This window comes from Meleagris gallopavo, chromosome 3 (genome assembly GCF_905368555.1).
Source record: "Meleagris gallopavo chromosome 3, MGAL_WU_HG_1.1, whole genome shotgun sequence".
Classification (NCBI taxonomy): domain Eukaryota; kingdom Metazoa; phylum Chordata; class Aves; order Galliformes; family Phasianidae; genus Meleagris; species Meleagris gallopavo.
The window spans coordinates 53,839,756-53,864,170 of NC_139406.1; the positions used below are offsets into that span (position 1 = coordinate 53,839,756).

The 24,415-nt window shown below is 41.0% G+C and overlaps 1 long non-coding RNA gene across 6 annotated transcripts in view; it reads left to right on the forward strand.

Moving 5' to 3' along the window:
• Positions 1-6,382: 6,382 nt before the first annotated feature.
• The window catches only part of LOC146544716 (uncharacterized), a 43,264-nt gene continuing 25,231 nt past the window's right edge, over positions 6,383-24,415 (forward strand). For 2 of the 6 annotated variants that reach the window (XR_014882495.1, XR_014882498.1), the window contains exons 1-3: positions 7,660-8,085; positions 14,313-14,435; positions 17,678-17,836. This is a non-coding gene — a long non-coding RNA (uncharacterized LOC146544716). Of the gene's footprint in view, positions 6,491-7,659; positions 8,086-11,047; positions 11,338-14,312; positions 14,436-17,677; positions 17,837-24,415 lie in introns of those variants that run through there. The other 4 variants (XR_014882500.1, XR_014882497.1, XR_014882496.1 and 1 more) reach the window with 4 other exon arrangements.

Genomic DNA, 24,415 nt, shown 5'->3' on the forward strand with positions numbered 1-24,415 from the left:
TAAAAAAGAGTGTATAATGCTTAATGTTATCAACAGCAGTATTTTATAAAGGCAGAAGTTCTGAGAGCCATGAGATGGGAAACAGATTTTCTTATGAAGTCAGTCGGAAATATATCCATGGAAGGATGCAACTAATTATGATACTGTGAAGCATAAATGGTTGATGTACTAACAAAGAGCTGGAGAGCAAAGAGATGGAGAGAGAACTCATGAAAAAAAGGTGACATCTCTCACCCGACTGAATATGCAATACTGCATCATAGAATCTTTTGAATTGGAAGAGTCTTCTGGTCTAACTCCCCTGCAATAAACAGGGACATCTACAGCTACATCAGGTTGCTCAGAATACTGTCCTGTCTGACCCTGAACATCTCCAGGAACGGGGCATCCAATACCTCTCTGGACAACCTGTGCCAGTGCCCCACTATCCTTATTGTAAAAAACTTTATCCTTATATCCAATCTAAATCTCCCATCTCCTTTAGTTTGAAACCATTTCCCTTTGTCCTATCACAATGGACCCTGGTAAAGAGTCTGTCTCCTTCCTTCTTATAGCTCCCCTTTAGATACTGAAAGGCCACTATCAGATCTCCCTGGAACCTTCTCTAGGCTGAACAGCCTCAGCTCTCTCAGCCTGTCCACACAGGGAGTTATTCCATCCCTTGCATCATTTGTGTAGCCCTCCTCTGGATACACTCCACAGATCTATGTCTCTCCTGTACTGAGCACTCCACATCTGGATGCAGTAATCCAGGTGAGGCCTCACCGACACAGAGCAGAGAGGCAGGATCATCTCCCTTAACGTGCTGGCCACGCTTCTTTAGATGCAACCCAGGATGTGGTTGGCTTTCTGGGCTGCAAGGACACACTGCTCATGTCCAGCTTCCCATCCACCAGTATCCTCTGGTCCTTTTTGGGAAGGCTGTACTCCATCCTTACACCTCCCTGCTTGTACTGATATTGGGGGATTCATATGACCCAGGTGCAGAACCTTGAAGTCAAATTTGTTAAAACTCATTAGATTGACCTGGGCCCGTTGCTCAAGGCTGTCTAGGTCCCTCTTGGTGTCATCTGAAACTTGCTGAAGGTGCACTCAATCCCACCATCAAAGTCACTGAAGAAGATATTAAAGAGCACTGGTCCCAGTGCTGATCCCTGAAGGACACCACTCATCACTGATCTTCATCTGGACATTGAGGCACTGACCACCACTCTCTGGTATGATCTTGCAACCAGTTCCTCATCCATTGAACAGTCTACCGATCATATCCATATCTTTCCAATTTGGAGAGAAGGGTGTTATGGGGGACTGTGTCAAAGGCCTTACTGAAATCCAGATAGATGGCATTGACTTTTCCCTTGTTCATCGAAGCAGTTAGGCCATCACAAAAAGTGACATGGTCACAAGGATCTGCCCTTGGTGAAGCCATGCTGGTTATCCCATATGACTTCCCACTCTTCTGTGTGCTTAGTATAGCTTCCAGGAGGATCTGCACCATTAATATTCATTCAAACCTTCCTCCAAAGAATGAAAGGGAAAAAATGACTTCATACATTCTATGTTATACTTCTGAGAGATTTTCATGGGTCTTGGGGAAAGTGCCAAGTACACTGGAAGTGGAGGATTGTTAGCTGTCTCTAAAGAACCAAAAGGAAATAGAGAAAAGGGATGAATTGACCCAAACAAGCAGGCAAAATTACAATTTTGTGGCAGGTCACTCTAGGTCTTTTTGACCTTGGCAATAACACAGTGGTCATTTTTTATACGAGTGAACTGTCCTTGAATAATTTCTCCAACATCTACAAACAAACTTTTATTCCATATCAGACATGTTTGTCATGTTCTCCTTTCCAAAAAAATGACAAAAATAGAGTATTTTTTCGTTTGTAACTTGGGAAAAATCTAGCTTTTAGCTATCATTCTTTTACTTAGCCCTCCTTAAAATTTATCTGAGCACTAAAATATTATGTCTGTGCTTCTATTTTCTCCCTTATAGAAAAAGATACGGTTGGGGAACAGACTGTGTTCAAACACTTTGCAAGAAAGTTTTAACTTTATGAGTGAGAGGAGAATATAACATTTGAGATGACTAAAGTAGGAGCACTGTACATTTAGTACAAATACTGAATAAGGCCTTTCACAAAAATCTGAGACAGTTACTTCTCCTTCATTTGCTTTCTATACCAAATCCCAGAATTTTCAGAGTGGATGTGTACCTTTCAGGTACTCTGACTTGCATTCTGGAAGTCTCTCTCTACTTTAATTTTGCAGGAAGCTAATCTTCCAAATTAAACACCTACATATGTGGCTAAAGATGACAATACCTGCTGATTTTCAAAGGAGCAAGTGGTCAACTAATTTCCTTTCTTTTCTTTGAAATCTTCCCTTTGAATATATGTGTACATTTGGTAATCTGCGGGACAGGAGTGTTGTGTGATCTCTCCTCCTGCATGTAATACTTACTGCCTTAATTTGGGGATCTTGTAGATAATGTCTACTACCTATTATACCCTGAGCAGTATGTAGGGCTGAAATTCCAGCTCCATGATGATCTTCATCTCTGAACTCAGAAGGACCAAGATACTGTGTAGGGATCAAAGTGTCTGCTGAGTGGCAATGCTTTACCATATAAACAACTGTGGTTCCCAGATGTGAGAACCACAGCATGGGAACTATAGCACAGGAAAGGCTGGAATACTCAACACCTTTTGTTGCCTTCATCATTCAAAGGCAGAGCTTACTCTTCTATGTATACTGGTAGAGACTGGAATGAGAGAGTCTATTAAATGACATGAGGAAGTTAAGTATTATTCAGAGAAGCTGGTAGGATGCATCTGAAGATTTTGAGAATGCCTAAATGTCTGACATGATTACAAAGCTGCTATCTTAATGAAAAACACGGTGACTGGGAAAGGTTCCTGATAGCTGAAAAAAGATTAACATTAAATACATCACCTCAAAGGCAGGAGGAGGATTCAGAGAACTCACTCACCTGCCTCACATTCATTCTGGAACACATTCACTTTCAATCCATTTATAAGCATATGAAGGACAAAAATGTAATCAGGAGTAGGAGATCTAGAAATACCAAGGCATCATGCTTCACCAACCCGATTCCTATCTGTGATGAAATGATCATGTGAAAGAGAGGAGAATAATAAATGCAATACGTCTTGCAAGGCTTTTGATGTCACTTCCCACAGCATTTTCAGTAATATGTTGAGGCACTGTGGGATGGATGAATTCTTACAAGACCTGAAATTCAGCAGGATTGGCAGGCTTGTAGTTGATGGCTTGGGGTCAGGCTGGTGGCAAGCAACAGGTGCAGGTCCTTGTTTAATATCTTCATCAGTGACCTGAATGACATAACAAAACACATCATACAGAGTTTGTAAATGATGGGTAGTTAGAATAAGTGGTACACATTCAGTATGGCAGAACTAGAAGAGGAACTATAGATCTGGGCCAAGAAAAGCTGAATGAAGTGCAAAGTTGTGCACCTGGGATGTGGTAACCCTCTGCATCAGTGTAGGCTGAGCAGTGAGCTGAGAAACTTCAGAAAAAGACCTGAAGGATTTGACAGATGCCAAATTGCATATAGCCAACAATGTGCTCTCAGTTAAAAAAAAAAAAAAAAAAAAAAAAAAAAGGAAAACATACTATATTTAGGAAAAGCTTGGACGTAGACTGATGGAATTTTATCTTCATTTGTCATTGCTGAGCCTGCATCTGAAACCAGTCTAGTCATCAGTGAGGCAGAAAGATGGTTTCAGTGTTTTGCTGGGACTCAGCAAAACCTTGGTCTGTTCTCTGGGCAAGCTGCTTCTATTCAGATGTGAAAGAGCACTCGGACTTCTTGTTTTCACAGAGTTCTATTGCACTGCGTTGTGCCCTGAAAAGTGTCAGCTAATTTCTCTTTTTACAGGGAGATATCCTCAGTCTTGTTTTTCATATAATATATTGTGCCTAAAGACATTAAAAAGTGGAATGTTCTAGTATTATTTTAATATATGTATAAGTACAAATGATTTAAAAATTGAGGTAAGGTCACTTGCCATTCTTGAGTCCTAAAATGGGAGAAATATAGTTCTCCTATCTTATCCTATCGTGTCCTCTTTTTTTTTTTTTTTTTTTTTTTTTTTTTTTGTTCTGAAACCCTCAGCAGCAAAACGTTACTTTGTATTCACTCAGTTGCTACTTTCAAAACTCAATATTTGACTGGTTTGATTTTTCTTTTCCTCTTTAGAATACCAAAAGGGATTAAGGCATAAACTGGATTAACTACCTGTCAAATGCAATTTTTTATGTGAAACTCTATTTATGGGGGTGGAATGCCCCAGTGGACTGATGATGAGATACTATTCTAGGTCACTTATTCAAATTGTTGCTAGTCTGGTGGTGACTGAAAATTGCTTCCTATCTGGGAGCCAGTAAGAAGCTGGGCGCAGCCAAGTCCTGAGGGGGTGTCTTTATACTAATACATGCACTAAAATGACCAGTAACTGCCTGTCCCTTTGAGAGGCTTAAAGGAAAGATAAAGCGCTAAATAGGGGTTGAGAGACATCCAATGCAATAGACAACTGTTTTAAAGCAACCACTACAAATTTTGCTTCAGATACTTTGGTAAGACAATGTCAGGGCACTTGTTCTATGGAGTTCATAATACAAATTTATTAGTCTAGCATTTCCTTAGCATGTTCGGATGCTTTTTACAAAGGCTGAGAATAGAAAATGAAATGCCCTTTCAATGGAAAATAGAGTAGGCTTTTAAAGTCATCTGACTGTCAAGAAAAATCATCCGAAAAGCAAGGCTATTAGGCTGAGTAATTTCCAGAGAAAGGTAGTGGACATGTCATTACTTGAATCATGTAGAGAAGAAAGATGAACTCCTCCCATCACTGTTATCTAATTACAAGGGTGAGTAAATAGGTATGGGCAACATTTTCAAAACTGAGTTCTGAAGGTTTGACACAATATCCAAAGAAAGACCTTAAAAAGGCGGGGTGATTTTTACAGACTGTCACTGAGATTAGTGAGAGCTCAAGGTCTCAGCCCTGGTTTCTCAGGGAAGAAGTGAGATGAAAAATTAAAATTAAACCGACTTAAAGCATAGGCTAAACAAACCCTATTACTTAGTGCACTGTACTAAACAACAACAATAGAAAAATGTAACCAAATAATTGTCAAAGCAAGAGAAAATGGAGTACTTGCATGGTTGGCTGAGAACATCACTGAATCACAGAGTCACAGAGTGGCTGAGGTTGGAAGGGACTTCTGGAAGTCATCTGGTCAAACCTCCTCCCCAAGCTGGAACACCCAGGACCATGTTCATCCAAAAATTTCTTTTCCGTTTGTTAGCATTCTTGAGTAAAGATTTGAATTAAAAGATTGTGAGTAGGAAAGAAAAGGTCAGCAGCTGAACAAGTGACAGGAGAAATATTGTCACTAAGAGGTCCCGGTAAAAAGAACAGAAATGATCATTCCCCTGCAGCTTTGCACAGATTGAACAGGAACTTCGGGCCACTCTCAAGAAAAATGGGTGGATAGACTGGAAGAGGAAAGCATTGCTCCAGTTTTGAGCAATTTTGGTCTTTTAAAAGAATGGGAACTTAGTACCCTGGTTTCCAAAGAAAGTGGCAGAAGAAAGGGCAAAATGTCATAGCCATGCCTTGCAAAGATTCAAGCTTCTTCCCTTCCTGCTCCAGTAAGCCTCAGGGGAAGGACTCTGGTAAAATTTGCCAATGGACTTGAGGCAGTTTTCCTTTGGAGAAGACCATGTTGTGGCTTCCCACCACTCTAGGGGAAGTGGTGTCCAAACATATGGTCCAGTTCTGCTCTGCTCCATTCAAGACTGCTCCAACTACTATTGCACGCAGTTAGAAAAACATCTACAGGATTGTCTAATTCAGAGTATCATGGTCAATTGGTGAATTCTGCTGCTTAGAAGCCATTTTCACACTTGGGCCAGGCTTCCCTGTCATTCAGTGTTGGAGAGCACAGCTTTGCTGAAAACAGAAGTGAATAGCAGAGGTGACTCTCATTCAGGTGCTGCCATTCACACAGTGAGCTCCTCTGCCTCACAGGCCTGGCTAGGCAATGCTAACAATAAACAAACCATAATAACTCACAACTGCGGCTCAACCCAGCCCTTAATGACATTATTCAATACAGCTTCAGCACTGTGAAGAACTTCATCTCTTCGTTCCCATGCTCCTCGGAGTATTTCCAGGTTGGCTTTACCAACAGTGATTCCAACAGCCCATTCTAATTGTTTTGCTAGTACAGCATAGGGAAGCTAACCTGCCGTGAAACCTGATGCTTTCTGCAGGAACAGGTTATTGCAGGGTAATAAGTGGCTTTTCTTTCCTGAGCCTAAATTGGCAGTACAGTACCACAGGGGGGCACTCACATGAGCACGTACACCTCCCAGCAGGTGTGTGCAGCTGGGCGGAGGGCTGGGCAGGGCTGGCAGGGAGCCGTGCTTGGAAAGGTGGGTGAAAAATGGGTGAGCCCTTCTGCTGTTCGGGTTGGGCTATGCTTTGCTTTTTGGATAAAATCAAGTGGGGGGGAGGGAAGATGAAGCTCTGAATAAAAGGCAGTGTCTTGCTTTTTTTTTGCTTCTATTTTTATAGTAATAATTTATTTATTTATTTATTTATTTATTTATTGATGTGCTTGTGTCAAGAGTTTTGACACTGGGGAAAAGGTATTGAGAAAGTCTGAGGGGAGAGTAATGAAGGCGTCATTTCTGATTTCCATCAATAAGAAAGCCATTAATGGAAACCCCTCTATGAACATACAAAAGGAAAGTGTGCTGCAGACAGATACTGCTGGCAAGAGTCGAATAATCACTGTTTGCAAGGACCTATCTGCCCGCAGCTCCCAAATGTCTGAGAACACTATGGCTGATTCAGAAGGCTGTTTTCTGGCAAATCTGTGGCTGTTTCAAAGGAAAGTTTGAGCTTACAATCAAGTTGTTTCTCATTGTTTCTACAGATGGTGTGATCAAATGAAAGCATGCACCGCAATGCACACATAAGAGCTAGAGGAGTCAGAACTTTGATGTTTGCCAGAATATTTTAATTCTGTTTAAGAAGTGCTTTTGGATTATTAAATGATACAGACAAAGCAAGTGCAAAATGCAAGATAGTTTTTTCCTGAAATTTTAAACTCAAAGCTGGTGTCTCATAATGCTGAGAAGCTACCAGCTTCTCAGATGTGAATGAATGAAGAACTAGAGCATGAAGGTTTCACCTGAAAATCTGTCAGAGATCAACAGGCAACAACCCTTTCACCTTTCTCTTTCCCTATCCCTTTCCCTTTTCCTCTCGCTCCACTTCTCTCTCTCCCTCTTCCTTTCCCTTTTCTTTTCATTCAGTCATCCCCTCCTAGACAAACCACTAGCCTCAGTCTTATTCCTAAAAGTACACTTTTACTTTGAAATCCACTTTTTCTTAGGGTGCATCACGTCCAAAACAGAAACTTGGGAACAAAGAGATTTTGTTAGGATTTTGCCAACCACTTTGCTTCAACTTCACTCCGGTTCCACTGTGGAAGCTGTGCTGGCCTAAAAATAGTCTCTTCTGAAAATTTCGCCTCTGGAGCCAAGCAGCACTGAAATTATAAATGAAGAGGGAATGTGACAGAGATCAAAATCTGCCTCACTGGCCCAGACAGATAAATATCAGGCTAGCTTGAAGGTTTTCACCTCCTTGCTGCCGGGAGTCACATTTTTTTTTTTTTTTTTTTAAATGGCAGAGCACTGTGGGCTAATTTTGTAGCTGGTATAAATCAACATTACACAATGTACATCGGTGCAATGATGCTGATCTATGCCAGTTAAGAATCTGGCTGCTCCTACTAGCAGTGCTCTGACTTATAAATCTTCCTCTTAAAAACGCGTGGATGAATCAGAGGAACTGCTGCAGAGAGCTGCGTGTTTTAAAATTGGCCTCAAGAAGATAGGACAGCCCCAGTTTCAAACCATGATAAAAAAAACATAGGCACGGATGTGGGCTTTTTCCCAGAGGTGACAGTTTAAGCTCTGCAGAAGCCAGAATCCCCCCAGCACCTGTGAAACCTTGGGTAAGGATGAAGAATTCAGCTGTTCAGATGTGCTCATCTTGTATTCCTTTAGAGTTTTGAAATGATTCGCCATTTTCCCTATTAAACATCTACACGTATATATTTTTAAGTCATCCTAATGCTTAACCACTGCTCCTTCCTTCTTTGCTTTCTTTCCTTTCTTTTTTTTATGTATGCATGTATACCTGACTCCTTGGAGATCACTTTGTCTGCCTCTGTGATTACTGGAGTCAGCCAGCAACACGACAGGACTTGCTTGTTTACATAGCTCTGAGGGTTATGACAACACATCAGAATGTACAGGTGCCATGTAGAGATGCAGCTTGCAATTAAGATCAGTAAAGCTGACTATTTAATAAAGAATTCTTTCATTTTATAACAAACTGATCTCATTAGTATTCAAAAAGCAGATCAGCTCCATAGAACTCTTGAAAATTTTGTTCTTCTTTGGTAAGAAATATTGAAGCTAAACTTAAGAATTAACAACTGCAAAACAATTGCATTAATTGAACAGAAAATTAAACCCATAAAACGTGGTTAATTGCAATTTCCTTGTAATTGTAGTAAATGTACTGCCAAGATAATTACAAAACAGTTTTTAATGTGTTTTTTTTTTAGTCCATTTGGTGGCATTTCATCCCTGTACTGTAGCAGGCAAAGATGAAACAGACTGGGGAGGTCCTTTCAGATTCTGCCTTTATTTGGGCCTTTCAGTGTGGCTTCAGGGACTAAAAGTGACCGCTCACTCAGAGAGCACAGTGGAAAAGACTTCCTGGAAAAACCTTCCCCAGTGTTTTAACACTAAGCAGAGGAAGCTTCAAGGGCAATCTGCAACTTTCAGTAGCTCGTCAGAGCAGCTCTACATAGAAAAGCTTGGTCCCACCAGATTGCTTTTGAACAATAGCTTGAAAAACTCTCCACCTCTCTCCTTTTATATTTAGCTCAGAATAACAGCCACTTCCTACTACCCCAGGATCCAGATGATCTGATTGTCTGTAACTTACGTGGGGAATTTTTTGCTTCTTTGTTATTATTTTTTTCTCCTGGCATTTCTCTCTCACCATTTTATAGGAACATGGCTGCTGGCTTTATTTATTTATTTATTTTAATTAATGCAGTTGTTCCAGAATCACTGTTTCTGCTAAATATGTTATCAAATACTATGTTTGTACCCACAGTGAGGTGGAATGTAGGTGTCTCTGTACTGTCAGTCCTTTTCTGAAGGATAGGAGACTCATGATATGTGGTATGCCTTGTATCCCAGAGAAAGGGAACAACAAGGTAGCATGCCACATCTTTATCCCTTCATTTCAGGGAATTGCAGAGTACACTGATGACACATCAAAGGAAACAGTCCACTTTTGAGTTTATTCTCTTAGAATCAGCTTTTCCTTTCGCCTTGTTTTTGTTCTTTTTACCTTCTGCTATTTGCTTGGGTTACCTCTCCTACAGCGTAATTAGGTTGATTTTCTCTGGAGCTGTTCCTCTCATATATCAGCCAATGAACTGGATTATTTTCCTGTTCTCTGGAAAAGACCTGAGTTTATTGACATAAGTAATCCTTGGCCTAAGTGACTGAGTGCAGACAGGCAGGCTGGGAACCTGGACAGAGATCCTGCTCTGAGATCTTGGATTGCACTGTAATTCTGAGTCCAGTGTTTTCTCTCGTCTCCTCTGCCAAGCTATCTTCTCTTGTGCTGGAAAAATCCCCTGCTATCAGTGAAGGTTCACATCTTCCTTACTTGGCCAGGCCTCCCTGATGTATCATCTTAGTTATGCTGTACTGAGTTCTGTACAAAGGTGATCAGAGACCTTTGTAGTTATGGGTGCATTTGTCTCTCATGGTCTGCAAGCAGGGCATTTTCTAATGCCTTGTTCTCAGTCAGTTTGTTTCCGTAATTTCTAAGTTCTTATGCCATTCTTAGTAGTTTTCGTGTCTTTATTTATAATCTGTTTTCATTTTTGATTGTTTATTATTGCTTTTTTTTTTTTTCTCATAGTGCTTATCAGCTTCTGTGAAGATAGCCACAAATATGAATTTTTAGGCATCTTCTAATTTCAAGTGCTTATTTCCATAAGGTTGTCCAAATAAAAATATATTCCCCTGGAAGTGTGACTCTGAATTTGAATAGGAAGATGCTGGAGTCTGACACTTGGTATACACTGAAAGCTGTATTTACCTGCCTTTAGCAGCATTGAGTCTTAATGGAGTAGACCTACAGCAATGCAGTGACTGCTACCACACATAGACACAACTGTAGGCTGTGCAAGCTTATTATTATTATTTTTTTTCCTGAGCTCTTTCCATCTGCTGGCTTCTTGCACAGCTGAAGCTCCGCTCTCAGCTGCAGCCCTTGGCTTGTGACAGGTGGCCTGAGTCCAGGCAGCCACCACAATTGCCTTCCACCCAGCTGGTAGCTACAGGCTTGCAGGCTGCAGAGTTCTGCCAAAAGCAACGTGGTATTTTTTGATCTCTTCATCCCTTAGCCCCACGGCTTATCTGGCTTACAAAGGGAGACTCTGATCGGAGAGCTATTTCAAAACACACACCTGAAGCTGTGAGGAACTTGGGATGGGAAATGAGGGGAAGAGGACAGCAAGGGAGGTCCTGGAGTCAAGGAGTGCTTGGGTTTGATGTGGAAAGATCAAGTGAGCTGTGGCCTGCCTTGCGAGGAAAGGAGTGTGCCTGGGAGGCGGGTGAACGGCAGCCTGACAGGAAACCACTGCACAGCCGTGTTCGACCTCTCCACAGCACACTGTCTACCTGTAGGCACCGAAATTCCTCTCTCTGGGGAAGCATACAGCAATCCATTTGCTTCAGCAGCTGCCAGGGAGTGTGAGGGCCTGCTGGGACGGGAGGAGCTGCCGACCCGAGGGCTCTCCTACACAACCCTGCCGCTGGCTGCATGCAGGAGGGAGGGAGGAAGGGAGAGACAGGTGTGTGTTTGTGTATGTGGGCACCGGGCAGACAAACAAACAAACACAGCACATCCACGGGGGAATTTTCTTCCTGGCAAAATTGTCTGTGCCATCGGCTATGAGGAAGTTGGCTAGATTGTATAGACCTCTCTGCACTGCAGCTTCAGGTGAAAATGGCTCAGGGACCCATGTCCTTTGGGCTTGTGTTCTTTTCAAAGCTTCCTCTGTTTTCCTGTCTCTTACTCATATCATGAAGGGCTGGGATTGGAAAAATGCGTGCAGGTCAGTGCCTGCTTCTGAGTCTTCCAGGTACTGCCGAGCTTGAGCAATAAGGTAGGACATAAATTTGGCTACTTCCATTTTTTTTCCAATGATAGCAAGCAGCTTAACTTGTTTTTAAGTACCTTTAATTTCCAGCCTGGATTAGTAATTTCCTTAAAACTCAATCCCCACTGCGTCTTACTTTTCATAGGAGTCTTTAACCATTTGCAGAAAGAGGCAGCCAGTAGAACAATGTGCTATCACGCTGTGATGACTTTGGCCAAATAAATTGCCAACTCTGGACTACTCTGATATCAGTTGAAGTCCTTTGTCTGTTTTGTGGGGTTTTTTTGGCAGCTTTGGGAGGTTCTTAACTTCATTAATCATCAGATCTAAAGAAATTTGCTTTGCAAGAGCTTCCTTTACTTTCAGGGTGTCGTTTCTGCCTGGCTTTACAGACACTGATCTGAACAAGTACTGCTCTGATGTTGGCTGTGGTCTCTGCTGTGTGCACAAGAGTTTTTACCATCCAGAGGGTGAACAACATGTCATGTGGTGACACTCACACTGAAACATTGGTCCCTTTTTGGGACAACCTGGGAGGTGAGTGCCCTCTTCGGTTTGAGAGCCCATTAGTCCCCAAGGGAGCTGTACTATACTGTGCCCTCAGCAGGGCTTTGCTGCAGCCCCACCGCACAGTACAGCCCAGTGTGTAGACAGAGCAAGAAAATCTGCTTGCAGATTTTTTTTTTTGCTGGTGCAAACCAGGGCACACTCTGAAATGGTGATATTGATACACACGAAAAGCAACTGGGCCAAGCATGTCTCAAAAGCAGCAGGACCTGAACACATAACAGAGATGAGAAACCAAGGAAACCAAACACTTCAAGGCCGCAAGCAGTGGCTGAGGTGAAGCTGACATTTTTCCTTCAATCCATGTGCAGAGTCAGACAGACGTGAGTCAGCCTCAAATATTGTCCTTTCTCTGGTTTACAGCAGACACATACTTTAAAACTCTGCCATATCATCCCTGTCATAAAAAGAAATCTCCTGATTCAGAGACTTCTCTAAACCACGCAAGATTTTTGTGTGTGCTGTGTCTCCCCAGTAGCTTGGAGCCCTGAAAACCACAGCCTTTTCTGGCAGACAATAAAGATACGACCTAAACTATACAACAAGGGGGGAAAAAAAAAAAGGTGAATGTCTGTTGATGAGGCTTAGAACATGTCCCAACATTTTCTGCAGGTTTTTTCCTTTCTTGAGGCAATCAGAGCACTGCCTAAGTTTTGCACCTGCCATAGGCAAGTGCCTCTGTCTTTTAGTGAAATAACTTTATGCATTTTTAGTGCAAGCCCTGGCCTGCTTCGTATCCTGCTTTACCTGAATGATTATATCTTCTTTACTTCATTAACTTTTCAATAGGCTATGAAAACAAAAGCTGTCACTCTGATACTTGCCATTTGATATCCAACAATGCCTGCAATACAAAAAAAGCCCCTCTATCTCCCAGCCCCCACCACCAAACATCACATGGCATGATTCCGCTTGTAGCAATTCATCATATCAATATGTAAAACCTACCCGTGTTAATGTTTCTCTGAAAAAAAGCCTGATCTTACATTTGCAAGTATAAGCTTAACAATGATAAGGTGAGTTTGATAGAGAAATCAAAATCTAGTGCCCAGTGAAATATCAGTTCGCTAGGATTGTCAGGACATCTCAGGGAAGAGCTCATTTGCAGACAGACAGCCCCAAGCCCCGAGACATGTTCCCTGCACACACAAAAACTATGATGTAGTTTGGTGTGGCTGGACTTAAGGATTCTTAGCATTCCCAGAACTGTATTTTGTATTTTCAGAGACCGTGAAAACTAGTTATGGGCTTAGCTCATGTTCTGTGGCAAGAAAGAAGACATTTAAGTTGATAAGTCCGGTTTTATTTGCCTTTATGTCTAATTTATTAATTTATTTAGAAACCTCTATATCTAGTCAAATTAATAAAGGAATCCCATTAGACCTTTTCAGTCCAAGTCCAAGCTCTTGGCTCTCTGTAAAGGCTAGCTCTCAGAAGACAGATAGGGGGCTTAGGGTGGGTGGGCTACATCATCTTCATTTATTCAAATAACCTTCACTTAAGAGATTCTTTAGATGAGGAAAATCTGCCTGGAAAACACAGAGACCACATAATAGAGCAGTGTACAGCTAAACAGGCAGGAGGGTTGGTAAAAATAAACAAAAGGATGTGTGTTTTGGGAAGGAATATTTTTTTGGATGGATTCAAGCTGGAGGTGTAGAGGTACACAGAAAGCCACAAATTGCTGAAGACAGAGCAGTTTGCAGATCAAACAAAACTAATGTTGCTCTGGGATGTAATGGCCCAGATGAAATGATTTTCCAGCACCTTCTCCAGAAGAGACAAGAGAATGACTCTGAATGTGTTTATGGTGGGCTCCAGTCTACCAATCCAGGGAGTAGCTTCTTCAGTCACTGACTCATTTGTAGTCTAGGTTCAAACCTGGGTGCAGAGACTAGGGAACAAAGTTTGGGCTTTCAAGTGAAATGAATACTTCTAGGTATCCCAGTTCAGAATGAGTAGCTTTAACCCCAGGAATTAAGAGAGCTGGGGCTTGAGAGAGTGTTGAGACAGTGTCCTCTGAACTTTCATGTCCTCTCAGGTTGGGGATTACAACAAAAGAACAGAAGGTTTTGATAACCTGTATTCTAGAGCCAAGATAAGACAGTTGTGGAAATGTAAATTCAGATGTTTTGAATGCATCAAGTTCCCAGGGATGTGAATGGGAACTAATAGGCCTTCGAGTTCTCAGCATTTCTTCATATCAGGCCATTTCTACTTTCAGGTTTAATCCAACTCACAGCATTCCTCCTTCTGTTTCAGGTGATTCTCTCTAAAATCCATTTTTCTAGCATCTGTCAAATAAGATTGCAGTGACAGTAACAGCAATAATCACCTTAAAACACAGGACACACAAACTCCGTGTTTTGTATTTGGTAATGCAAAAACATTTTGTCTTTTAATTCTCTCCTTAGGGAGCTGCATGATCTCTCTGGAGAGACTTGACTTTTCCTATGGGATGTCGATTGTTCTCACAGCCTACTCAGCACCCACTGGGGACCCTCTACATAAGCACAATACATGTCTAAAGGAATCAGGTACTATCATGATACAGGGTATGGTGATTTCATTTGTTTTTAGGAAGCAGTGATTGCAGCTACATACACTGGGAAGGCTGCACAACTTTGAAACAGTCTGAAACTAAGGTACTATTTATTCCTTGCAAAGAAACCTCTTAAAATATTAAAATTGTTGTTGATCTTATTCCACTGGAGTTAGTACACAGTAAACAGTTCAGACATGAATCAAGCACCTTTTCTCCTTGGCTTTGAATCTCTTCATGAAATTTGATTGGATCTGTACAACCAGTGCCGTTAATTCCCAGTATGGTTTTACTTAGGGTATTTTGTGTGAAAACCCTGGCAGCTGGACAGTGAATAATAATTCCAGATCAAGAAATATGCTCTTAATTATTTCACATTCTCAGTGTATTCAGGGAAGGCATTGAGTAGGCTCAATGTTTCTTTAATTCAAAAAAAATCTTGAATTAATTTCTGAGCTTTTGATAGATTGCAGGTACTCTGTTATTTAAGGTGTCATATATGTGTTTCTTTGGCAAACTCTGAACTGAAGCCCACGGAGTAATCCAATGCAATGCTTAATTTGCTAGAACAGTGTGGGCATCTAATATCTCTTCTTAAAATGTAGAAAATAGGGCATATTTCAGGTGCTTACACTTGAATTTTGAAGATCAGCTCATGGCATATGTTTTTGAAAGCATGACTCCAGCATTTCAGGGGAATGCAATTCCAGTTTAAAAACTGGATTTGCTGTTAGAACCTGTTGCAAGCTGGTGGTAAAACTCCTCTTTTGGCCTCCCAAATAGTGGCCCTACCTACAGTACAAAACATTCCTAGTTCTATCATCTTGGCATTAATTATCCTAATCTCTTTTCTAATGTTCAGGCTGTTAATTTAACCACGTTGTCTAAACTTGCATTGGAAGTGAGGCTGGATTTGTTTCCTTGCATGTGCAGGCAGAAAAGCTGAAGGTAACTTATCAAAATGAGTGTAAGATAACAGAACTCAGGGTTGGTGGAAAGAAAAAGGAAAAAAAAAAAAAAAAAAAAAAAAAAGAAAGAAGACATTTGTGAGATATTTTCTGAAATTGCAGAATTCTGTATTTATCCAAAGCTGGATTTAAAAACAGGTGGAGCTGCAAGAAATCTGCCCTGCTGAATATTTTCTGTAATAGATGTGAGGATAATTTCTCAGCTGCATCTGTGGGTAATTAAATACAGAACACTGAGCTATGAACAGGAGCTATGAATGTCAGCTTCTGCATCTTACACTGCCTTTTATGGACCGTGAAGAATTGTTCCTGTTCAAATTGAGTATTCCTACAAATCTCAGTTTGCTCACCAACATTTTGTAAGCATCAGTGAGGCAATTTAGACTCCCACTGACTGGCTAAGGGGTCCAATGCAATGCAGACAGGATAGCTTTGTCTTCAAGAAATTTGTGAATGTCCATAAAATCCCAGTGAACAGGTGATTGTCGCAAGACTCATTACAATAAAACTGTGAGGCCACCTTAGTAGAAGTGGCAGTGATTGTGTGGGATGTGAAGTGATTTATCCTCTCCCTTCAGAAGGTAACAGTTTATTCATGATATAGCTGTCCTACAGCTACGGTAGTGACTTCACTTTTCAGTGCTTACACTTCAAAACCTTGCAGAAGCACTGCTCTAAAGTAGTGCTGACTTTTGGGGACTGGGACTTCAGAGTTATTATGGATATAACTGGAAAAATCTGTGTGTGAGAGTGCAGGAGATGAGACCGGACAGTGGCATCTTCTGGCCTCAAATTGTGTAAACCGTGAGGAGAATATGGGCTCTTTGATTGTACTTAAAACAGCATGTTCTTCTATAAAAATAATAACTGGCTCTACTAATTATACATAAAATACGTGTTCACATGGAAAGCATAATACCACATATATAATGGCTTGTACCAATAATTAAATATAAAATATACATTCATGTGGAACTACCTGTTGATATGTTATACAGAACGTATTTTCTGCCAACAATGTTGACCAAAAGTACAGGATGGGAAGGAAATTTTAACGTTAAAAAAAACCATATCATTCTCTTCTTTTTACTACTAGTTCCCCTGTCCAAGACCAAGGTCGTAGGGTCTGTCATAACGGTGTCCCAGCAGGGCTTTTTGAATGTGGCTTTTTGCTTCTTCTTCATACTCCACACTTGGCTGCCATTCCCTCTGACTCCAAACGAAGCAAGTAGAAATTAAAGAAAGAATGCAGCCCTAACGCCTACACCCAGAAGCTTTCAAAACAGAAGGCTGCTACACCTGTGGGGATAGAACAAGTGTATCAGTGTCCTGGGCTCTGCCCTGGCTCGTCTGCCTTTGTTAGCTGGAATGTGCCGATGAAACAATCAGGTGCAGTAGGCGCGTGGCAGCCTGCTTAAAAACCGATTCTTTGGAGACAGGGAGTGGGCTGTGAATCATGCATCCACATAATCTGATGATAACAATTTAAAATGTGGTGATTAGTGTATAATGGAAAGTATTGTGCTATTTGGTATGGTTTGTCTGCCACTGTACTACCCAGTATTCAAGGGGTTCCATCTTCTATGCAAATTGTCATTCATTCTAATAGCAAATACATAGGGCAACCTTAGGATCATTTAGGTACTTGCCACTTTCTCGCATGTATATATGCACACAGTTACTTTTTGGGTCATGGTACTGAAATCATGGATGCGTGGCAGTATTCTGATGGTGCTGGGCAGCACACCAAGCCATATTCCTTTTATTGGAGCTTGCAGGCTTGGCTCTGAACTGTAGATCCAGGCTACCCTGGCGTTCTACCAGTAAGAGTGCATCTAGTGCTATGTAAGAGTGGTTGAGAAAACCAGCCTAGAAAGCAAGATGCTTTAGCTGTTCAGCTTAGGGAGTGTGGCCAGCAAGCTGCAGTTGTCTGGCTGGTCTTTTACTTGAGTTATGTCCACCAGACTGCACCTTCAAGTATTCTGCTCCCTGTGAAGACCAGGAAAGCATGAGGAACTCTTGGTGCAGTTGAGAGACATCAGCATTTAAAGCACTGAAAGGAAACCTTGCTTGTTTTTGGTGTGAAAAGTGTGAGGTAATGAGGCAATGTTCTAATTGTGACAATGGTTAAAAAGTGCAATAAATTTCTCTCACGTCAGGAATGGAGAAGTGTTATGTTTACTTGTGTTGAGAATAATTTTGGCGATATCTTGTAGCATCAACTTTCCATTTCAGGTTTTAGCTTACTAGGCATTTATAATCCAAACAGATTCGGTGCAAATATCTGTTGACAGGGGAGAAAAACAAAGGAAGCAAACAAAAGTAGAGAAGAAAAGCTATTGCAAAGCCAGGTGCCCTTGTGGAGAAGTCCTCTGACAGGATGAATCATGATCTGGGAGAATTAATAGCTGTAGACGGCGTCAGATTGGTAAGTTTTTCCTTTTCTTAATCACTGAATCTCCGTGTGTCCTTGCCATGAATACATAAGAAATAGGATCAGGAAATGGATTAATAGATCACTTGCTTCTATTTACTCATATAAAACAGTCCAAACAGAATAGCTATTTTTCACATAGCTTTAGTGCCAGAACAAGTTCTTTTTTGGTCCAAATTATCCATCATGTATGACATTTGTTGGAAACCTGAAAGTGAAATTATTTTTGTTATAATGAAAACATAAATACAATACACGAATGTGATTTATGCTTATAAATCACAATTTATGCTTATAAATATATTTATGCTTATATTTATGCTTATAAGTTGCAATTTATGTTTATAATTTGCATCTCAGTTTTAATTCTGAACATTACAAGCTCAGATGGAAGATCTCCATCCAGCACTGGCATCCTGCTTGTATCTCACTGACTGATAGCCCACTGAACTGGCTGGCTACCCAACTCCTCTGAATCTGTTTAAAACTCTAACCAGATTAGAAATGCCAATGGCTGATTCTTATACAAGCCACTTGGATTGTAGACAGAAGAATTACTTTCCTGGAAATGTTCGTCATAAAGAAAGAAAAAAAAGAGGAGAAAAAAGGGAGAGACTGTGTAAAAAGGGCAGCTGTTGCTAAGTGATGGAAAGGCCTTCTAGGCTCCACCTGCCTTGCTCGTGCCAATATCTTTAAGTACCACCTCCCCTGACATGCTGAATACACATTACCGTCAAATGTGAGTATTGGGTGGATAGATATGCAAGCCCACACTAGCAGCCAGCACATTCAGGGGAAGTGTCAACAATTTTCTTCAAACATTTTACATGGTATCTTACTGGGAGTTTGCTCAGGAGCACATGCACAGTGTGAAGTAATGTGCTCTTGTTTTACAAGCTGCAAGTTGAGCGCCAATCAACTACACTGCCCAGCCATGGAAAAAGTGATACAGATGGGGGATCTCTGACAGCTGAGGATCAGACTGTCGAGTCTGATGCCAAACAAAAATAAATGTGCATGTTGAGAAATCTCTCTTGGTAACAGAGGTTACACTCTGACCTAAATGATAGAAAAGTAAGGGAATAAACTCTTCTGCACAGTAATTTCTAAATCCTCAGACATTATAATAAACCTGACTTGGTAATATCAGTACTGCTGGAGATTTTGTTTCCTATTAAACACGGGGTTGCAGTTGAACCAAGGCTTCAAGCAAGCCAAGGCCAACACTTCTGCTGGAAGGTGTGATCCTGGAGCTCCTTGGAAGCACCTCAGGGCAGGGGCTGGCACACGAACCCCATTTTGAAGGAGCCCTGTGACCACTAGGTAATGGTCAGTACATATGGCTCAGTCCTGTTTACTGGGCTCTGGGCCCAGCAAAGTAAAGGCTATGTTTCAGGAGGTGCATCTTGACCTGAAACTTTGCTTGTGAACGTAAATGGCAAGAGCACAAAGCCCAGTGTTGCGAAGTGAGGTGGGAGTTAACCGAGGCTCAGGACCCAGCGGGAGAGGTTGGGTGGGGCGAAGTGATGGGCTTTGAAGATAAGGCCAAGAAATTTGTTCCGGATAGAGTGAAAAAGGAGACAGGCTTGCACTGAAGTTAACACATATCTAGGAGCAGGAAAGATGAGGTTAGAGCATTTTAAGTTAACTGGAAGGAATCCTGTGGTGGCTGTTGATACCAGAACAGAGCAGACGCAATATCTGATGTCAACTGTCCAAGGCATGGATGAGCTCTGCCCTTAGATCTGGGCCTGGAAATCCTCGTCAGTTATGCTCAGCAGGCATGGTAAACATGCAGGGGTAGACTTGTTTCTTAGCCTGGGGAGCTTAAGCAGATACACAAAAACCCAACAGCTTTCAAGTGTGGCTCTTCTGTTTGTACTAATCGTTGCAGCCCACTCTCACTGTTTCAAACCTAATAAAATGAGGAAATGAAAATGAAAACTATCTCTGGTCTATGACTACCTTATCTGCTGTAGACTACAAGGGTAATCTGGCTTTTTAAAACAATAGATACTAGCTTACAAAGCCCCTTTTAATTAATGGAACAGGAGAACATCTCCCAGAGCACAGATGTTAACCCCTTCAAAGTAATGTCAGTACAGTCAGCCTCTTGTGATGATGCACAGCTCTCCCAGAAAGCGTTAGACAGAATCATATCTGCTAAATACCAGAGCTCAGTTAAGCCTAAAGTATGGAAATAAATCCACATCTGTTTCAAACACTTCTCTGGTTACTGTTCTTTTGTTGTCCTTTAAGTAGAAAATTGTCCATAGGATGTAGGCAATGGTTTTTGTTGAGCAACACTGGTGCTAATAATAATATTTTTCTTCCATTACATAAAATAACTGTCACAAAGGAAATCAGGATGATAATTCTTTTTCCATCTGAAAGCAATGGATCTTAGTTCCGTTGAAAGAATTGAAGTAATCACAATCTTCTCTTCACAGAGGCTACAACAAAACTGAGATGGGGTATATTATGTTGCAATCTTAATGCATTGCTTAGTTGAAGCCATAGAAGTATCACTAGCAACAAATACAAAAATCTTACACACTCTTTTGCGTAGAATTATCTCAGAGATAAGAGTTATCTAATATTCTCATCATTATACAGGGAATGTAGTAAACTGACAGCGTCCAAAAAGCTATAAATATATTTTTCTTGAGTTAGTTTTGATGTTAAAACCTACAACCTGTGGGAGATCAGGTGGACAGAAGTATCTACACATTATGCGGTGTAATACTCCATTCTTACATGCCTTGCCCCTGGAGTGAAACCTGGACACCTACATTAGTTGCTGAAGCCTCAGAAGGGAGATAAAAATTATTTGTGATGGGCGGGGAATAGCTCTTTCTTGGTGTCTCTGGAGGGAATTCCAAAACCACGATTTCCCTGCCTGGAGATTCAATGTCCAAGTCAATGCACTGATATCAATTTGAGCCTATCAATCACCTTCTTTAATGACTAGTTTTCAGTTGCACAATTTGTTGTTTTTTGTTTGTTTATGTGTGTGTGTGTGTGTGTGTGTGTTTTTTCTTGTGAACATTGACAGTTTTTTTTCCAAAGAATGACGTAGGACTTCTGTATTTCAAATGTGTCTTTTACTATTTGTCCCCAATTCTGCATTTTTTGCCTGCTTTACATTAAAAAATCATTAAATGAAAAATAAAAATAAAAAGGAATATCAAGGAGAGCAGAGGCTGTGAATTGGGAATCATTTCTAGCTACCATCAAAGTGCCTTAATTAATAGTTCAATAGATTTATAAATCTAAAAAATATATGCTGTCATTTCCCACATTATGTGCATGCCTAATGTCCTTCTGGCTCACAAGATTGTTATCCCAGGAGGAATGGAGGGTCCTGGCCATACTCCCACCAGTGCCAAGGGAAAGCCTCAGAGCCTGGTGCTGGGCCCAACAGAGAGCTGTGCATGGTGTTCACCCAGCCCCAGCTGTAATGGCTGGACACCTGATTCCCTTTCCTCCCTTCCTCCCTTCCTCCCTTCCTCCCTTCCTCCCTTCCTCCCTTCCTCCCTTCCTCCCTTCCTCCCTTCCTCCCTTCCTTCCTTCCTTCCTTCCTTCCTTCCTTCCTTCCTTCCTTCCTTCCTTCCTTCCTTCCTTCCTTCCTTCCTTCCTCCCTCCCTCCCTCCCTCCCTTCCTCCCTCCCTCCCTTCTTTTTCTTTTTTTCTTTCTCTTTCTTTCATTTTATTCTTTCCTTCTTTTTCCTTCTGTTCTCTTTTCTTGTCACTTTCTTCCTTGCTCGTAACTCCTTTTGCCCAGATGAAGAATATGAAATGATTTTCCAAAGGAAAATAGGTACTTGCTGGGCAGATCAAGTTTGTCCAAACAAGATAAAAGAAACAGCCTGTGTGAACAGGCACTGATTTCCTTCCATTTTCTATGTTTGCCCAATGGTAACACATTAGGGTCCTTCTGAAAAAGACCAGCTCCTGCACTGTACTGGGACTGTGTCAAGGTGGTAGTTTGGGTGTAATAGGAGGCAGATGCAGACCCTTGGTCCTGCCCCTAGCTTTCTCAAAAGGAGGCAGAACTTTACCTCTGGATGAAAAGTGGCATCTCAGATGGATGGGCTTTGGGAGGCTATTCGAATCACCTGCTGCAAACAGGTTCTTCATTTTAATGTAAATTCTACTTCTTTGCTACTTTTAAAGTCCACCCATGTTATTTTGTAGAAGAAAATGTTTAGAGTCTCAACGGGAGTATTATTTACAGGTGACTACACAATTCAGGGACCCAAGGAAGAACTGCAGTGTTGCTGATCTGTAACTGAAGACAGACCTAACGCCCACTAAAAAGGAATTTAAAATTAAAATAAATTCTCCCCTCCTCTCGTGCCAGCCCATTGTTACAGCAGTGTGACCATAACAGTCAGGAGGGGTACTTTTGAATCACTTAATGCTTGTATATGACTACACTCTATGGTATTTCTTTTGTTGGGCATGTTATGTCCAAATCCCATGTTTTCCTCTTCGAAAGCTTTTATAATTTTTAAATTTTTTTTTTTTTTTTTTTTTTGCTTTGAACATTTTCCTCTGGGTCTTTAGGAAAAAAAAAAAAAAAGAAAAAAAAAGAAAAAAGAAAAAACTGGTATTCCTAAAAAAGAAGTTGCAAGCACAACAATACAAGCACTTATGTAATATTTCATTACACATGGGAATAACCCTTTGTTCTGCTTATCTTTACACTCATTCCGCATATATCTTGTTCTAATGTTTTATTTCCTTCACACAAAACCATTTGCTCTAAGAAACAAGCTGTTCGATGTATTGTGTACGACTGAGAGCTGTCTAATTTTGGGTTTGCCGTTTTACCGATTTAGTGCCCTTAGGAAATATGATACATATCCATTAATTCTTCATCTGTAAAAACTTGTGGAGGTATATCCTAGCCTTTCATTAGCGTTAATGATGCCCAACCCCTGAATGTACACTATGTCTCAGCACTACACAAGTTAACTGAGTTCATGCCATAAACATCTTGTTTTCATGTCTGTAACAGGCTAGTTCTCTTGGTGGATAGAAGCAGAGCACAAAATTGCAGATCTCTGATCACACTGTATACCTGAGAAGCTATTTCTAGTTCTTAAACTGAAGAGCTTTCTGAGGGTGCAGCATCTGCTGTTCTGCAAGGGAAAATGCAATAGAGATTGCTCCCTTTCCAAACATGCCCCTACAATCTTGTTAATTTAACTGGTAGCAAGCACACTAGACTTGTTATTTTATTTGCTATACTACTGTACTGAGATGAATATTCAGCATATTTTGCAGAGCTCTGCTAGTATGAGGCCAAGATTATCTTTCCAACTGAAATAGTATATTGAAATCGTATGTGAAGATTGTTATTTCAAACATCCATGGTAGACGAGACCTTGAGAAATTTTGAGTTGTGTGATATATTAAATCTGTAGATGTGTTTTTCGTTCCCTTCCCTTCACCTCACCTTTTTTTGCCTCCTCTTTTCTTACCCTTCAGCTAATTCCCTTTCCCCTACCCCTTCCCCTTCCCTTTTCCTTCAACCAAACAGAACATTTCTTCTACTTATTACCAATCATATAGAATCTCCCCTGATGAAGTAAAAAATCTGCTATAGGGTGAGTTCAACACAGACGTAACCAGTTGCAGTATCCCCTATAACAGTGGGCAGGAATTTGATGTGACCAAATCACCGAGAGCTTATTTGGCACAACATTCAGTTGCATAATTCAGAACTCCAGCCTAGGGATTCTTTAATAAAATACTGATTCCACACGGGCAACAAAACTTCTTCAGCTTGGTAAACATTGGCCTGATGAGAATTCAGAATACATTTTTCCTAATCCTCCTTCATCTCTGCAGAAATCACTTTCTGATTGAGGTTGAACTTGTGCTTTGGCAAGGCATGCAGTCTCTCATTAGGATCTGATTGCATGTGTATGATTGTCCAAAATGCACAGTAGGTGAAAGGTCAAGGATACAAAGGCTGCTGTTGTTTTTATTTCTTTCCCCCAGTGCACCCAGCATGTGGAAAATATTTATCAACCTTTTGTCTGTGTCCCTGAAGCATCACTCCTGATACGATTTTTTAGAGTCCCACAATGAGTCCTGTTTAATTTGGACCCATGCACCCTTGGCAAGATGGCATTGGCTCATGAAAGCTAAATCTCCATACTCCGTTAGGTTTATGCTGTGAGATGAGTGTAGCACATAACCTGAAATGCATTTGATTGCTTCAAAGAGGGATGCTCTTTGGACAGAAGCTTCTGTTACTGAGGAGTAAAGATGCTGACTGACAGTCCCAGTGGCTAGTTTGGGACAGAAGCCTGTGTAGCTAAAGGGTAAGAAAAGAAAATAAGACCACTTGATAGTTTGTGTGTCTCTAGCATCCACTTTGTTACTTGAACATCTATGGTTGCTTAGTAGACATGTTGAAGCCTCAGATGAAGCTGAGAAGCCACAGGAGCGTTTGGCTTGGTTTGGCCTTGTCCTGTGAGCTACCTGAGGAACAGGCATCCATATAGGAGCAAACATAGGAGATATTTCTGTCTAAGGAAATGTACATTCTGCAGATACA